This window comes from Rutidosis leptorrhynchoides, chromosome 2, assembly GCF_046630445.1.
Source record: "Rutidosis leptorrhynchoides isolate AG116_Rl617_1_P2 chromosome 2, CSIRO_AGI_Rlap_v1, whole genome shotgun sequence".
Lineage (NCBI taxonomy): Eukaryota > Viridiplantae > Streptophyta > Magnoliopsida > Asterales > Asteraceae > Rutidosis > Rutidosis leptorrhynchoides.
Genome location: NC_092334.1, coordinates 597,562,390 through 597,575,782, shown reverse-complemented (window position 1 = coordinate 597,575,782; position 13,393 = coordinate 597,562,390).

Genomic DNA, 13,393 nt, shown 5'->3' with positions numbered 1-13,393 from the left:
GGTACAAAGCCCAATTACCCAATTTTAGTAATTAGCCCAACATCATGATTACTTCGTTTTAAATAAGCATAATAATAACTTAGCTACGAGACATTAATATAAAAAGGTTGAACATAACTTACAATGATTAAAAATAGCGTAGCGTTACACGGACAGAATTTCGACTTACACCCTTACAACATTCGCTAACATACCCTTATTATTAGAATTAAAATTAAAATTAAAATATAAATTATATATATATATATATAAGTTTTACGTATGAAGAGGAAGAAAAAAAGATATGAAATTTGATCAGAATTCGGTTGGCTTTATAGCCAGAGTTGAAAATTGGGGCTCCGCGACTCGCGGCAAAAACCCCTTCAAACTCCGCGAGTCGCGGAGGATGTATTTACAGCTCACACCCTTGGAGTTTCTTGCTGCCGACGGTTTTAATAATATATATATAATATATATATAATTAATATAATTAATTATATATTATATTATATTTATATACATAGTTAACTTGTAATTTTTAGTCGGTTGCGTCGAGCGTTAAGAGTTGACTCTGGTCCCGGTTCCGAATTTTCGAACGTCCTCGCGTACAATTTTATATTTTGTACTTTGCGTTTTGAATCTTGTACTCTTGTAATTTCGAGACGTTTCTTATCAATAATTGGAACCTTTTTGATTATCTTTTGTTCTTTTGAGCTTTTTGGTCGTTTGCGTCTTCAATTCGTCGAATCTGTCTTTTGTCTTCACCTTTTATTATTTAAACGAATATCTCTTGTAAATAGAACAATTGCAACTAAAAGCTTGTCTTTCTTGAGGAATAATGCTATGAAATATATGTTCGTTTTTAGCATTATCAGAGTGTAACTCCCCCACTTGGAACTACGTTCCATGACCGCATCTTGTACGCCCGCACAATGCTACCAAAGATAGACTTTACTAATAATTGGGTTCACACGGCCCATCACCACGTCTTGCTTCAACTTTGAGCATACCAAGGATCCTAACCTATCCTTAAACACTTCGAACGAAAAGTGTACCACATATTACACGAACTATACACTCGCAATCATCCAATTGCTTTAGTTTGTCGGATTTCGCCGGATCACTCATGAACCTAAGGGTTTCACTTCGGTACCCTAAGTACAATGTAACCGCAACACAATCGGAGTCGAACACCACGCTAGTAGGAATAAAAAGGCACCTAAGGTCGCGTCACGTAGACTCCTTTACCAACATACATTGAGATCAACACTCGATTTCAAGAATTTCAATCCACCCGACGAACCTCATGGTTCATCAACTTCAACGCGAAAGCGAACACACGCTTAACGACCGAACACCAAAACCCATTTCCATGGTTTGGTAGATACATTTCCCAAATACTAAGGGATGCTCGGTTGCACCAAGTCTTACGCCCTTCTCCCGACAATCCAACGTCACTATAGGGTACTTCCATTAGGAACTTCACCCATATCAATAATATGCACAACACAATTGAGACCTTAAGGGTCTCACTCGAACGAGTTTAACTGGCCTGTCCAAAAAGTCATGAAATGCGAAAATGTTTGACCACTTCCCGACGTATTTAGACAAAACGCTTTTAACCATACATTAATATAAGTAGAACTAACACGTTCCATTAATAAAATTAGTTTTACGAAGACCGGGCCCACATCGGCCGTTTTACGACTTTCGTACGAAAATACAAGTTTTCAACCACATGATTTGTAATACAAAATAAAGGCCGAGCGTGGCGATTGGGGATACGCTACCCAATCCTAATTAATTCAAAAGCAAGCCTTCTAAAGCAACTACGCGAGTCCACTAGTCCCACGCTTACCCCAGCCACCGTATCCATGCAAATCTATAAAAAAAGTAAATAACGAGAGGGTAAGCTAACGCTTAGTGAGTGAGAATATACTACATACATATATATGCATAAAATGGACACGCCACACAGTATCAAATAACACATACCGGATCATCCGAGCATATAGCAAGCAAAACTAAGCTTACCGTACAATTGCGATACCACTAGCTACAACATCAATGTAAGTTTACTCACAACGTTATGAACAACACTACCAAGCTACACCCGAAGGACTAGCTACAACACATCAATATCAAAACATAAGATAAAATAATATCCCCGAACCTACAACCCAAGGCTAAACACTTAACCTTAACAATAAGGTGACCGTATAACCGAGTCACCATGAATCCGCTCTAACTGAAATTCACAACTTACGAGAAGATGACCGTATAAGTCGAGTCATCATGAATCCACACTAACCGAGGTTCATTTCCCTAAACAATAAGATGACCGCCAAAACGAGCCATCAAGAACCTATATGTGAAGTGATCTCTATAAGCGAGAACCGCTTCACCCAACCCGCACCCATCCTACACATACATATGCACATAGGATATTAACACTCACCTTGTCGTCTTGAATAATGCCACCGAAATAAACCGCAATCGCCGATGGAATGTACCTATTCCATTTATCACATAACAAGTAACACAGTTAGGGTGGATATACAAATCAACCCAAATTCACTACTAGTGCAATTTTGACCCAAAAGCACTTCCAAGCACAAAACGCACCCAAACTAACCAATAATCACTAACACAAGTGAGAATGGTCCTAATATGCCAAACAAACCCAATCATAGGTGTTAAACACCTATCTTGCCCAAAATGACACTTAAACCCTAATTTGACCCATAAGAAGTCAATATCACGCCATTAGCAAGTTTTGACAGCAAAACATATTTAACTCGGTTTTATACCTCAACTTAATCCATTTTAAGTTTATAAACCTTATTAAATCGACAATTGGGTCATAATCATCAACAAACCCTAATTTTGACTCTAGTCAAAGTTAGTCAACCATAAGAACCCTAATGGTTTTCAAAACACCAATAATCACTAACACTAGTGATTATACACCATTTACAAGTCTTAAACATGGTTAAATCATTAATCAACCCAAAACCCGCCAAATATCAAAATAGCAAGTTTCCATAAACCCTCTTCATCAACCAAATGAGTTTTACAACTAACAATCTCAAACCCTAACTTGAATATCAAATCTAACAAATGAAATTCGGAGTTAGAACTTACCAATACTACCAAAACGTAGCTAGGAGCGAGATGAACAACTTTAAAACCCGAGCTTTGGCGATAATTCGACTCCTTCTTCTCCAAATCAAGCTCTCACACTCTAGAACTCTTCCTCTCTCTCTAGATGTGGATGAGAGTGTTTGTGTGGGTGAGAAATGAGCTCCAATGGAGTTCTAGATCAGTCTTGATGACCCTAAACCGACTCTAAATGAAAATACCAAAGTACCCCTCATTTAGACCTTTTAAAAAGGCTGAAAATTGCATCAGACGGGTTAGGCACGCCGCTCCAAAAGGTGGAGTGCCGCTCCAACCTACAGGTCAGTTTTCAGAAACTTGTTTTGGCCATAACTTTTTGACCATAGCTCCGTTTTCGATGAATCAAATATCGTTGGAAACGTAATAAGATTTACTTTCCAATGGTAAGGCTTTGAAACATCAACACAAATTTTATTTGGGGTTGAAAAGATACGTACACACCTTGTCACTTCAGACAACGTCCAGTTTCCTTCGGCGTTCGAGCAAGCAACACGTACACTTCATACACGCATCGTACACCATAAATACATTATGTACAATAAATATTTGGGTCTTATATTTTATAATTATTCTTATCTGAAATCATTTACCTCTTCGCGCTATCTGTATTACATCATAAAAGAAACTATTTTAGTTTCTAAATTCTGAAACCTTCGAGTTTAAAATAGGAATATTTTTGAAGTAGTGTTGGGAGCTGAAGCATGAGTTAGTATAATATAATGACACTTGATCAACGTGATTATATTATAGTAAGTCATGCTAAGTTTCTAAAATAAAACGTGCTGATTCACAGATCATAGCGTCATCATGTGCCATGTTACACGAGTCTTGTATTCTATTTAACCTCTAAAATATCAAGAAAATAGTTTCTTGATGATTCGGTCTTTTCCGAGGTATTCCAGTAATTTGACAGGTCAAGATAGTGCCATTACAATTTCCTTCTTAGAACATTAACAATGTTCATTCCGAAATTCATATCTGCGAATTATGGACTATTATAAGCGGTACTTACTCGCAAGAAGAAGAAACGAAAGGACAAAGCTCCAAAACAGGAATTGGGGTATAAATCGCAGCAAATAAAAGAAAGCATTAACTGGAGATGACAATGATTATGGGAGACAGAAGAAGGGACATCGAAATATAAGAAAAAATATAAAACCCAACAACCACCCAGAAATTATAAATCGTATATATCGATGCATATAGCAATATAAAGACACGGGAGAACTAAAAACACTATAAAACCAAGTGTATAATAGAAGTAAATAGATTCTTCTGGCGGTAGATGAAAAAGAAGAATGACCGATATGAAGGTTAGGAATATATCAAGAAGCAGAACTGGATGGAGCATATTGATGAATGCTTTAAAGTATGAGTTGAGAGAGAAAGAATGGAAGGTGTGAGTTAAAAGGAAACGAAGGAGGTGGATTTATAGAAAAATATCCGACATAGCAATCAAAACGGATGATCGCATTTAAAGCAGATTCTAATTCCCTTGATTATCGAAGAATTAAATCCTATTACAAAGATTTTCTCCAAATCTATTGAACTTGGAAATCCACCCTATCTACGTCAAAAGATATGACGAATCACTATTATCTTATTTCATTCATTTACGATAACTTCACTCATACACTTCGTGAAATTGAATTATTTTATCCGTATTTCTTAATCATGATAAAACTCTATGTATCAGCTTACATTCGTCATAATCACATTCTCATTGTTAGCCATGACGACCTCTATCAAATTTCGGGGACGGAATTTCTTTAACGGGTAGGTACTGTGACGGCTCGGAAATTTCTGAACAAATTTAAACTTTAATCTTTATATATTCCCGACACGATAAGCAAAGTTTGTTAAGTTGAATCTCAAGAATTTTAAAATGTGTTCATACATTCATTTAACCTCGACCAAATTTCAATGATTCACGAACCATTATATGAACGGATATGATTATATATGTATATGTGTATATATTATAACTTGAAACGTTAACAAAGTATTAGATGTATAATACTTTACATGAACGTATTTGTTTTAAAATATAGTTAAAATAATTATCGATGAAATTAAAAGATAATATCAAATGATTGAATTATCAGATACATTGAATTATGGCTATGAGTCCCTATTAGGAGGTCCACTTTGATTTAGGAAACTTTTCCTTTTTAACCATATTCGGAAAATGGTAAAGTGATTTTACAAATAAGAAAAAAGTGTCAACTAACGATAACTAGACCAGAGTTAGTGAAGATTCCTATTTGATTTTCAATTCGTACCTTACAACATTTTCCTCGTGATGTTAATAAGGTAACTATTATGACTATCATTTTAAAGTTGGAATGTGGAATGTAAATAACTTAGACATTGGGTATCGACATATTACATTAAGGTAATTTCGTACGTTTATCTAACCTTTGGACTTTATATCACGTTGCACCAACAAACGTTAAAAACTTTGAAACCTGATAAGATTCATATGTGATTTTACGTTCATAAACGAAAATGTCTTTTCGATATAATAGACTTTTTAAGAACGTCTATTGACATAACAACTTCTACTATTATAACTTTTGTAATAAAAATGATTTGGAATATAAAGTAATTGGAATGTTAAAATGTCTTTGTAAACGTTTTTATATAAATAAAGTATATCAATTTTAAACTTTAAAAAATACAAATGTTACGAAATAATATTTTTTATTATTTAAACGATTACAAGATATATAAATTTGAATATTATTAGTTTTGAAAAACTATATATTATATATTGTCCCAAATTTATATTTCTAAATAAAAATATATATATTTTAACTTAGTCATAAAACGTCTTGATTTAAAATAATATATTTTGACGAACAACGAGCCACTGATTTATAGAAGCAAATGACCACAACACTTAATTATATAAGTTACGTTTTTTATAAGGTAATTTATTGATGAGAAAGTCAAATTATTAATAAAGGTACACATCACGGAACGTAAAGTGCTAGTTTTCTAAGCGTACGAAAATACGTTCGGAAAACCGGAACCGGCACATAGGTCGTGTGTCAACGTACAATTCATCGGTGCTAAAATTACAAATAAATTATACACGAGAATATAATATAATATTTAATTAATTCTAAAGATTAAATATATTATATATCAAATAAATATATATATATATATATATATATATATGTGTAATATGAGTAATCGAGTGTCGGCAGAGAAAAAACAATGAACTTTAGCTGTCCAAGGGGCTCCTGCAATCGCATGACATCCCCATACTATTCTCATGCGATTGCATGAGGAGAGATATCAGCAAATGTCTTTAAATTCGATCGTGTTCAGTTCGGATTACACACACTTCTATCCATCTATCTCTCTGCAACATATTTATATTATTATTATTTATATTATTATTATTATTATTATTATTATTATTATTATTATTATTATTATTAATATTAAGATTATTAATATTAATCTTATTATTATTAGTATTAGTATTAATAGGAGTGATATTATTAGTATTATACATAAAATACTACGACGAGGTTCTGCTCGCGTGACTTCAAAATATGTTTTTCGAGTAGGATAGGGCTAAGGAAATTATGGGTTATAGCTATGGAGGTGATGGGTAATGTTCATGGGTATGCTCGTGAGGTCAATCTAGTGTTTATCATCTCCGTTGCGTTTACGTACCTTTCCTGCAATATTGAATCTCAATATTGATACGTTCATAAATCCGAGACCAACCTTGCACTTGTTCAATGATGTTATATGTATTTTTACTACGAAATACAGTATGGTGAGTTTCATTACTCCCTTTTTATATATATTTTTGGGACTGAGAATACATGCGCTATTTTTATGAATGATTTACGAAATAGACACAAGTAATCGAAACTACATTCTATGGTTGGATTATGAATACCGAATATCGCCCTTTTTAGCTTGGTAACCTAAGAATTAGGGAACAGTACCCCTAATTGACGCGAATCCTAAAGATAGATCTATGGGCCTAACAAACCCCATTCGAGGTACGGATGCTTTAGTACTTCGATTATTATACAGACGAGAGGATTCTGTTATACAGACGAGAGGATTCTGTTTTAGGGATATTCTATATGAATTATGTTAATGTCAGTTACCAGGTGTTCACCCTATGAATGATTTTACCTTAATGCAGGCGAGAGGATTCTGCTTGAGGATTATGTTTATAAATATGAAAATCTTGTGGTCTATTAAAATTATGGAAATGATCGATTATGATAAACTAAAGAACTCACCAACCTTTTGGTTGACACTTGAAAGCATGTTTATTCTCAGGATTGAAAGAAATCTTCCGATATGCATTTGCTCAATTTAAAGATATTAATTGGAGTCATTCATGGCATATTTCAAAAGACGTTGCATTCAAGTCGTTGAATTCAGTAAAGATTATGATTAAGTAAATGACAGATTAAATCATTTATAGTTAGATATTATGAAATGGTATACATGCATGTCAACTTTCGATGTAATGAAAGTTTGTCTTTTAAAAATGAATGCAATGTTTGTAAATTTTATCATATAGAGGTTAAATACCTCGCGATGTAATCATATGTTATTGTATTCGTTCTTATGGATTAGGACGGGTCTTTACATGTGGTATCAGAGCGGTGGTCTTTACGAACCAGGTCTGCATTAGTGTGTCTAACTGATAAGTCGTTAGGATGCATTAGTGAGTCTGGACTTCGACCGTGTCTGCATATCAAAAGTTTTGCTTATCATTTCTAGTCGGAAATCATCTGCTTATCATCCACCACATTCCCTCTTGGCGAAGAACCTGAAGCACTTACCGGCGAACCCATTCGAAACACCATTTCCACACTCATTTCCAGAGTATCAAGCCACGATTATATCCTATCTAAAATTCTAAACCTTATTCATCCGCTCGTTCTGACCGACAATCATCCTGGAGTAATGGAAGAAGTTAGCGGGATTCGCGCTCGAGTAATAAATTTAGAGAATATGGTGCAAAACGTACCAGCTTCAGTAATATCACCTGCACCAACAGTACCACCAACATCAACACCAGTACCACCAACAACCCAAGTTTCAACATCACATGCCTCAATATCTCATTCTGTATCTCGAGCATAATCATCAATCTACGTATCGTTCTATCTATTTTATCTTCATTCTACATGGCGATTATGTAATCTCTAATATTTTAGAGATTATATATTCTAGTTCTAACGAAAAATCAAATGAGGTCAATATCCTATTGACTCATTAAATCCATGATTACATCTGAAGAAAATATATATGAAGAAAATATATATGTATATATATTTTCATAAAGATTGTAATTGAAAATTCTTTTGTACAAACTATTAATGATGAAAATATTTTAACGGGTAGGTAATACCCGAGGAATATTTAGATTTCACATTAATAAGTTACACTGTACATTCTTCAAGTCAGATTCAACAGTCATTTACTATCTTACTTACATCCACAGATATACGTATCCGTTCACCGCAGAATAACCATTTTCATTCAATTTCATATTTGGATTTGGACCTATCAAAATCCAACAAGTGGCATAATAAAGAAAACATTGGACAAAAATAAAATTTGTAAGAAACAAACAAATTAACTATGAGAAATTTTGTTAAGAATCCACGCTAACAAAATCCTAGCTAACTGCTAATTCCTTATTACTTTTTATTTATCGCTATTTATTTATCGCAATTTTAATTCTCGCAATTTTATTTATCGTTATTTGATTTCTGTTATTTAGTTTACGAACTTTAAATATCGTCGGGACACATATACAATGTTTTGACATATCATATCGACGTCATATATATATATATATATATATATATATATATATATATATATATATATATATATATATATATATATATATATATATATATATATATATATATATATATATATATATCATTTGGAATAACCATAGACACTCTATATGCATTAATGCTCGAGTTAGCTATACAGGGTTGAGGTTGATTCTCAAATAATATATATACTTTGAGTTGTGATCTAGTCTGAGACATGTATACAATGGGTCACGACACGTATTAATTAATTCGAATATTATATATTAAACTATATATGAATTATTGAATTACTAACTGTGGACTACTAACTGTTGACTACCAATATTGGATAATTAAAATGAATTAAAATATTAATTATAACATATGAAACTGAAAATTTCTTCAAGTTTGCCACTTGATTTCATCTTAAACCTCATTTGTATCTTGACGATTACAATCTGTGTTCAAACCTTTCATGATTTTTGAAAATACCTCAATCGAGAGGATGAATCAACCGCACTTCATCTACGAAAGGAAAGATTTATGCATATAGTTATGCACCTGAAAAACTCTTGAAAACTGAGTAAACGTTTAACACGTAGCTGTGCTAATACCTTTAGCGTTATTATTACCGAAAATAACTTTGCAACCCCTGTTCGAGATAGCCAGTTTTGTCACAGCTCCAGCAAGTCAACTTCAATTATTCGTTCGAATCAACCTTATTATAATCTTGATATCTGTGCTTGCTCTTTTATTGTTACCGGGGAACCTTTTATATTCCACCATATTACTAGCACACATACCAGCAACCTCGTTGCTCTTTGGCTTAAATCTCTTCGATAAATCACTATATTGAAATCTTATCATGAACTCATCGGCATCTTGTAACGATAATTACCATACCAAATACTGGGAGGCATCTATCGATAATCTTGAATTTCTCAGTAATTCTACGACAACAATTATATATATATATATATATATATATATATATATATATATATATATATATATATATATATATATATATATACATATATATATATATATATATACATATATATATATATAACTTCTATCTCCTGGATTTACGAGCTTCAATTCTGAATTTCTGAAAAGCGCTTTAGCCTACGAATCAGTTTTCTGATTTTTGAAAAAAACTGATGAAGCGGTGAAAACTGAAGACTACCTTAACAGTCAAAAGTTTGATAATAAAGAATGTCATGCTGAAAAAGCTCAAAAAAAAAAAATTTTGATACTGAAAAACAAATTGAGCAAACCATGAAGGTGACTCTGAACAAATCACAAGAACTAAACTTGTACATAAAGAATCCAGATGATTCTATTTCTGATGAAATCTTTAGCGAATACCTTGTTCCGTAATTGTTCTAAATCATTGTGAATGAATTTCTTCATCACATTTTGATTGTAGAATTATAAGATATCATCATATCTTTCATTATAAATATCCTCAATATTTCTGAAGATATCTTCATAAATATTCTCGTCCGATATTAATTATCTCTCCGCACTGTATGTGTTATTTCATAAAAGGAAACTGTTTTAGTTTCTATATTCTGTAAATCTTCGAATTTAAAATATGAATGTTTTGAGGTAGTGTTGGAAATTGATGCATGAGTTAGTATAATATAATGACACTTGATCAACGTGATTATATTATAGTAAGTCATGCTGAATTTCTAATGAAACATGATGATTCACAGACCATAACGTTATCATGTGCCATGTTACACGACTCTTTCATTCTACTTAATCTCTAAGTATATCACGGAAATATTTCCTTGATATTTCTGTTCTTCTATAATTCAAACAGTTGCTAATAAATCGTGCTATTATATCTTCTTTCTGATTAGAAGATTTCTGTAAATTCCTCGAATTCTGGAAATCAAGCGTAACTACGTCAAAAGTTAAGACGAATCTCTATTTCTTTATTTCAATCTTTTGCGATAGCTTCACTCGTACTCTTCGAGTAATCAAATTTTTTTTATCCATATTACTCACTGATGATAACTCTAATTTCTATCTCGTATGCGTCATAAAAACATACTTATTGTCAACCATGACCATCCCAATCAAATTTCGGGATGAAATTTCTTTAACGGGTAGGTACATGACGACCCAGAAATTTCTGACCAAATTTAAACTTAAACTTTATATGATTTCAACACGATAAGGAAAGTCTGTAATGTTGAGTCTCAAATATTTTGAACTATTTTCATGAATTCATTTAATCTTCGACCATTTTCGACGATTCACGAACAACTATTTATAAATAGGTGCATATATATTTAAATACATACATATATATATAATAATAATTTGAGTTGTAATTTAAAATAATATAAGATAAGATATAATAAAAGTTAATAGGGATCTATATATATATATATATATATATAAAGTATATTAGATATAATTATTAAATAATAGTAATACTCGTCTGTTGACTCGTTGGTATTTAAATAAGTGATTCAAACTTAGGTGATTTCTAAAATAAACAAAAGCTCATTAATAGACTACGTAAACTTCGGACTAGTTGAAAATTACATTTACTATTTTAGTTTGAATTTTAATTAATTTGTATATTTAATTAGGATTGAGCTCGAATGACAGGTCAATTTTTATGATTGATAATAAACAAGTTTAAATTTGAAAGTATGAGAAGTTAAAAATAAACGATGGTACATAATTAAGTTTTATCAATTTTAAATTTGCTAATAATATATTTAAATACATTGAATTGAGTTTTAATACTCCGTACTTATTACTTGGAATTAAAAATAAATATTGACGAACCTTTTTGACCAGATTTCACACGATTAATGACCAAAATAAATAAATACAAATAATATAAAATATGGGATTTTTTCTGAACATTGTTATCCGCCACCGATTAACAACGGAAAACGATATACTCCTTGTGTTAATATTTTCGGTCATTAGAAAATCAAAGGGGGCGGCTAAGTTCCAAATGATTGATTCAATTATTGTTTCTAATTGATTTCCTAATTGAATAATTACTAGTGTGATAACTTCTTTTCATTTCCCACTAGTTTTATTATTATATTACACGTTGAGCTGTAAACATATTTTAATTAATATGATTCATAAACTGTGAGCTATGTAGTATTATATATACATCTATATAGGCAATAAAAGACACACAAAACATCTACTACCCTCTTCTTTGCTAACTATGATCAAAACCACTAGACCACTTCCTTCTTCCTAACGCCATCACCACTCTCGGGCATTACCAACCGACAACAACCACCACCGGTTACCATGGACCAAGACCATTTTTTTCCTGCTACCTTTTCTTTGTCCACCATTAATCTAAACCACCAAAGCTTCACCTTGATCTCTTCCCCTTCGTGAACATCATTGAAACCACCTTCATCACCTACGGTTAACCATCACCGTGAACACCACCTTGAAAACCACTTTCTTTGATGAAACCCTTACACCACCACCCCGGTCACCACCCTAACCATCACCAGCTGCAACCTGCTGCTACAGCAGCTATATTCTGTTTCATAGACTGCTACAACTGCAGTCCTTTTCTATTTCAAACAAAGACACCCAAAACAAACCTCACAAGCTGCTACTACTACGATATGATTTCCTATTTTAACTGCAACCATCGAGTACCATGACCGGGCAAGACTGCTGCAACCTCGATCACTAATACCGCTGTAAATATTTTCTATTTTGATTCGTTTCAAACTCTACAAAACTATTATAAACTACTGCAGTTTCTTTTCCTTCGAATCTATTCAAGCTTCACACACCATTGATGAACCTGTAACTCACTCCTTCTACTATATCGTATTTCTGTTTTAGAATTGCAGCCATCACCACCGTAAGTTCTTCACACGAGACCCACTTTTTATTTTTACTATTCATGTTGTTGTGTTACTTTTTATGTGTTCTTTTCCCCTTAATGGCCGACCACAAGGGCATGGTGACATGTTGGTGATTTAAATAACAGTGTGCAGAAAAAAAAAGAATCCAATCAATTGATGCAAATGGAAACGGGCTGTGTAATGGACTTAGGATTTGGGCTGCTATATAAATGTGTTTTGGGACTGCATTATACGATCTTTAACTGGGCTGCTAATTTAATTAGGGCCATTAATATTTTCTTAAGTGAACTTGTACATAATAAATTGGGTTGCTAGATACATAACACCCCCACACCGAGCTTCTATTATTTTTGGTACGAACCCATTAATCACGATGAAATTGATGTTGCAATAACGATGACGATGTACGTGTATGTTGATGATTATGATATTAGACTAGTGGGGATGATACGATGAAACGTAATACTAATGATTAGCGAATATTTTCTGATGATGATGTTTTAGTTAGATGATGATGATAAA